Genomic DNA, 5448 nt, shown 5'->3' with positions numbered 1-5448 from the left:
AAACCCTAAACCTAACTGAAACCAGAACTCAAACCAAAAGCCTAAACCTAACCCTAACCTGACCCTAACCCTAAACAGACTCCTAACCAAACCCTAACACAACCGTAAACCTAAACCCTAACCCTCTAACCCTAACACAGCTCTAACCCTAACCCGAACCCTAACAAGAACCAGACCCCTAACACTCACCCTAACCCTAACCCTAACCTAAACTCTAACCCTCTAACCATAACCCAACCCTAACCCTAACCATAAACAAGCCCTAACACTAACCGTAATGCTAACCCTAACCCTAAAACTGAATACTAAATCTTAACCTAACTCTAAACCTAAGCTAACTCTAACCGAAACTCTAACCCTAACCCAAACTCTAATTTGATCACATACCCTAAACCTAACCATCACCCTAACCCTAACCCTAAAACTAAGCCTAACTCTAACGCTAACTCTAACCTGAACCTGAACCCTAATCCTAACATTGACACTCACCCTAACTCTCACCAGAACACTAACCCCAACCCTAAACCTAATGCTAACCTGAACCTAACCCTAACCCTAACCCTGACCTAATCCTAACCCTACCACTAAGCCAAACCCAAACCTAAACCTAAAACAAACCCTAAACCAAACTCGACCTCTATCACTAAGCATAACACTAACTCTCTATAATAAACTGAAGAAGAAGCCTAAACTCTAACCCTATACCTAACTCTAAACCTAACACAAATGCTAACCCTAAAGGAGGACCAAAACTCGACCTCAACTCTAAACCTAACCCTAACCTCTAACCCTAAACCCAAACCTAACCTGATCTTTAACCCTAACCATAACCCGAAACCTAACTCGAAACCTAACACTAAACCTAACCCTAAACCTAAAGCTTAACCCTAACCCTAAACCTAACCCTAACACAACAATAACCCTGACTCCTAAACCTAACTTGAACACTAAACCTAACTGTAACATGAAAGTAAACCTAAGACTATCGGTAATGCAACCCTAACCTGAACCCAAACCCTAACACTAACCCTAATACTAAACCTAACAGTTACCCTAACCCTAATCCAAATGCCAATCCTAACCCTAACACTAAACCTAACCTGAACCCTAACCATGAAGTGAACCAGAACCCAAACTCAAACACTAACCCTAACTGTAACCCTAACTCTAACCCTAAATGGAACCCTGTACTATACCCACAATCTAACCTGAACCCTAACCCTAACCCTAACCCTAACACTAACCCTAACCCTAACACTAACCCTAACCTTAACCCTAACCCTAACTCCTAACCCTAACACTAACCCTAACCCTAACCCTAACTCTAAAGTGAACTCCTAACTCCTAACCCTAACTCCAATCTAACCATAACCCTAACTCCTAACTCTAACCCTAACCCTCCTAACCCTAACCCTAACCCTAACCCTAAACCCTAACTCTAACCCTAACCCTAACCCTAACCCTAACCCTAACCCTAACCCTAACCCTAACTCCTAACTCTAACTCCTAACCCTAACTCTAACCCTAACTCCTAACCTAACACTAACCCTAACCCTAACTCCTAACCCTAACCCTAACTCCTAACTCCTAACCCTAACTCCTAACCCTAACCCTAACTCCTAACCCTAACTCTAACCCTAACCCTAAACCCTAACCCTAACTCTAACCCTAACCCTAACCCTAACCCTTACCCTAAACCCTAACCCTAACCCTAACCCTTACCCTAACACCTAACCCTAACTCCTAACCCTCCTAACCCTAACCCTAACCCTAACTCCTAACTCCTAACCCTAACCCTAACCCTAACCCTAACCCTAACCTAACTCAATTCCTCTAATCTCTAATTCCTAACTCAACCTAATTCCTAACTCCTAATTAACCCTAACCCTAACTCCTAACTCAACCCTAACCCTAACTCCTAACCCTAACTCCTAACTCCTAACCCTAACCCTAACCCTAACCCTAACTCCTAACTCCTAACTCCTAACCCTAACCCTAACTCCTAACTCCTAACCCTAACCCTAACCCTAACCCTAACCCTAACTCCTAACCCTAACCCTAACCCTAACCCTAACCCTAACCCTAACTCAACCCTAACTCCTAACCCTAACCCTAACTCCTAACCCTAACTCCTAACTCAACTCCTAACCCTAACTCCTAACCCTAACTCCTAACTCTAACCCTAACCCTAACTCCTAACCCTAACTCCTAACCTCTAACTCCTAACTCCTAACCCTAACTCCTAACCCTAACTCCTAACTCCTAACTCCTAACTCCTAACTCCTAACCCTAACTCCTAACCCTAACCCTAACTCCTAACCCTAACTCCTAACTCCTAACCCTAACTAACCCTAACCCTAACTCCTAATTCCTAACTCCTAACCCTAACCCTAACCCTAACCCTAACCCTAACTCCTAACTCCTAACTCCTAACTCCTAACCCTAACCCTAACTCAACCCTAACCCTAACTCCTAACTCCTAACCCTAACCCTAACTCCTAACCCTAACCCTAACCCTAACCCTAACTCCTAACCCTAACCCTAACCCTAACCCTAACCCTAACTCCTAACCCTAACTCCTAACCCTAACCCTAACTCCTAACCCTAACTCCTAACTCCTAACTCCTAACCCTAACCCTAACCCTAACCCTAACTCCTAACCTCTAACCCTAACTCCTAACCCTAACTCCTAACCCTAACCCTAACTCCTAACCCTAACCCTAACCTCTAACTCCTAACCCTAACTCCTAACCCTAAACCCTAACCCTAACCTCTAACCCTAGCCCTAGCCCTAGCCCTAGCCCTAGCCCTAACCCTAGCCCTAACCCTAACCCTAACCCTAACCCTAACCCTAACCCTAACCCCTAACCCTAACCCTAACCCTAACCCTAACCCTAACCCTAACCCTAACCCTAGCCCTAACCCTAACTCCTAACTCCTAACTCCTAACTCCTAACCTCTAACTCCTAACTCCTAACTCCTAACCCTAACTCCTAACTCCTAACCCTAACTCCTAACTCCTAACCCTAACTCCTAACCCTAACCCTAACTCCTAACCCTAACCCTAACTCAACTCCTAACCCTAACTCCTAACCCTAACCCTAACCCTAACCCTAACCCTAACCCTAACCCTAACCCTAACCCTAACTCCTAACCCTAACCTCTAACCCTAACTCCTAACCCTAACCCTAACCCTAACTCCTAACTCCTAACCCTAACTCCTAACTCCTAACTCCTAACTCCTAACCCTAACTCCTAACTCCTAACTCCTAACTCCTAACTCCTAACCCTAACCCTAACCCTAACTCCTAACCCTAACCCTAACTCCTAACCCTAACCCTAACCCTAACCCTAACCCTAACTCCTAACCCTAACCCTAACCCTAACCCTAACCCTAACCCTAACTCCTAACCCTAACCCTAACCCTAACCCTAACCTCCTAACTCCTAACCCTAACTCCTAACCCTAACTCCTAACCCTAACTCTAACTCCTAACTCCTAACTCTAACCCTAACTCCTAACTAACCCTAACTCCTAACCCTAACTCCTAACCCTAACTCCTAACCCTAACCCTAACTCCTAACCCTAACTCCTAACTCCTAACTCCTAACCCTAACCCTAACCCTAACCCTAACCCTAACCCTAACTCCTAACCCTAACCCTAACCCTAACCTAACTCCTAACCCTAACCCTAACTCCTAACTCCTAACTCCTAACTCCTAACTCCTAACCCTAACCCTAACTCTAACTCCTAACCCTAACTCCTAACCCTAACTCCTAACCCTAACCCTAACCCTAACCCTAACTCCTAACCCTAACTCCTAACCCTAACCCTAACCCTAACCCTAACTCCTAACCCTAACTCCTAACTCCTAACCCTAACCCTAACCCTAACTCCTAACTCCTAACCCTAACCCTAACTCCTAACTCCTAACCCTAACCCTAACTCCTAACCCTAACCCTAACCCTAACTCCTAACCCTAACTCCTAACCCTAACTCCTAACCCTAACCCTAACTCCTAACCCTAACTCCTAACCCTAACCCTAACTCCTAACCCTAACCCTAACCCTAACCCTAACCCTAACTCCTAACCTCAACCCTAACCCTAACCCTAACCCTAACCTCTAACCCTAACCCTAACCCTAACTCCTAACCCTAACCCTAACCCTAACCCTAACTCCTAACCCTAACCCTAACCCTAACTCCTAACCCTAACTCCTAACCCTAACTCCTAACTCCTAACTCCTAACTCCTAACCCTAATTTTAACTCCTAACTCCTAACTCCTAACTCCTAACTCCTAATTCCTAACCCTAACTCCTAACCCTAACTCCTAACCCTAACTCCTAACTCCTAACCCTAACCCTAACCCTAACTCCTAACCCTAACCCTAACCCTAACTCCTAACCCTAACCCTAACCCTAACTCCTAACTCCTAACTCCTAACCCTAACCCTAACCCTAACCCTAACCCTAACTCCTAACCCTAACTCCTAACTCCTAACTCCTAACCCTAACCCTAACCCTAACTCCTAACTCCTAACTCCTAACTCCTAACCCTAACCCTAACTCCTAACCCTAACCTCAACTCCTAACCCTAACCCTAACCCTAACCCTAACTCCTAACCCTAACCCTAACTCCTAACTCTAACCCTAACTCCTAACCCTAACCCTAACCCTAACTCCTAACCCTAACCCTAACCTCTAACTCCTAACTCCTAACCCTAACTCCTAACCCTAACCTCTAACTCCTAACCCTAACTCTAACTCCTAACCCTAACTCCTAACCCTAACTCCTAACTCCTAACCCTAACTCCTAACCCTAACTCCTAACCCTAACCCTAACTCCTAACCTCAACTCCTAACCCTAACTCCTAACCCTAACCCTAACCCTAACTCCTAACCCTAACCCTAACCCTAACCCTAACCCTAACTCAACCCTAACTCCTAACCCTAACCCTAACCCTAACTCCTAACCCTAACTCCTAACCCTAACCCTAACTCCTAACCCTAACCTAACCCTAACCCTAACTCCTAACTCCTAACTCCTAACCCTAACTCCTAACTCCTAACCCTAACCCTAACTCCTAACTCCTAACCCTAACTCCTAACTCCTAACCCTAACCCTAACTCCTAACCCTAACCCTAACCCTAACCCTAACCCTAACTCAACTCCTAACCCTAACCCTAACCCTAACCCTAACCCTAACTCCTAACCCTAACCCTAACCCTAACCCTAACCCTAACCCTAACTCCTAACTCCTAACTCCTAACCCTAACCCTAACCCTAACTCCTAACTCAACTCCTAACTCCTAACTCCTAACTCCTAACTCCTAACCCTAACCCTAACTCCTAACTCCTAACTCCTAACCCTAACCCTAACTCCTAACCCTAACCCTAACCCTAACCCTAACCCTAACCCTAACCCTAACCCTAACTCCTAACCCT

The 5448-nt window shown here is 45.3% G+C and overlaps 1 long non-coding RNA gene across 11 annotated transcripts in view; it reads right to left on the bottom strand.

Moving 5' to 3' along the window:
- Positions 1–542: 542 nt before the first annotated feature.
- Positions 543–5448, bottom strand: part of LOC147914480 (uncharacterized) — a 10839-nt gene continuing 5933 nt past the window's right edge. For 6 of the 11 annotated variants that reach the window (XR_015555200.1, XR_015555194.1, XR_015555190.1 and 3 more), the window contains one exon: positions 1406–1490. This is a non-coding gene — a long non-coding RNA (uncharacterized LOC147914480). Of the gene's footprint in view, positions 567–1399; positions 1491–2776; positions 2929–3087; positions 3148–5383; positions 5438–5448 lie in introns of those variants that run through there. The other 5 variants (XR_015555195.1, XR_015555199.1, XR_015555196.1 and 2 more) reach the window with 5 other exon arrangements.

Source organism: Ceratotherium simum, chromosome 19 (assembly GCF_057802395.1).
Source record: "Ceratotherium simum simum isolate JZ-2026a chromosome 19, ASM5780239v1, whole genome shotgun sequence".
Taxonomy (NCBI): Eukaryota; Metazoa; Chordata; class Mammalia; order Perissodactyla; family Rhinocerotidae; genus Ceratotherium; species Ceratotherium simum.
The sequence above is the reverse complement of the archived record's forward strand: the minus strand, read 5'-3'. Positions and strand labels throughout refer to the sequence as shown.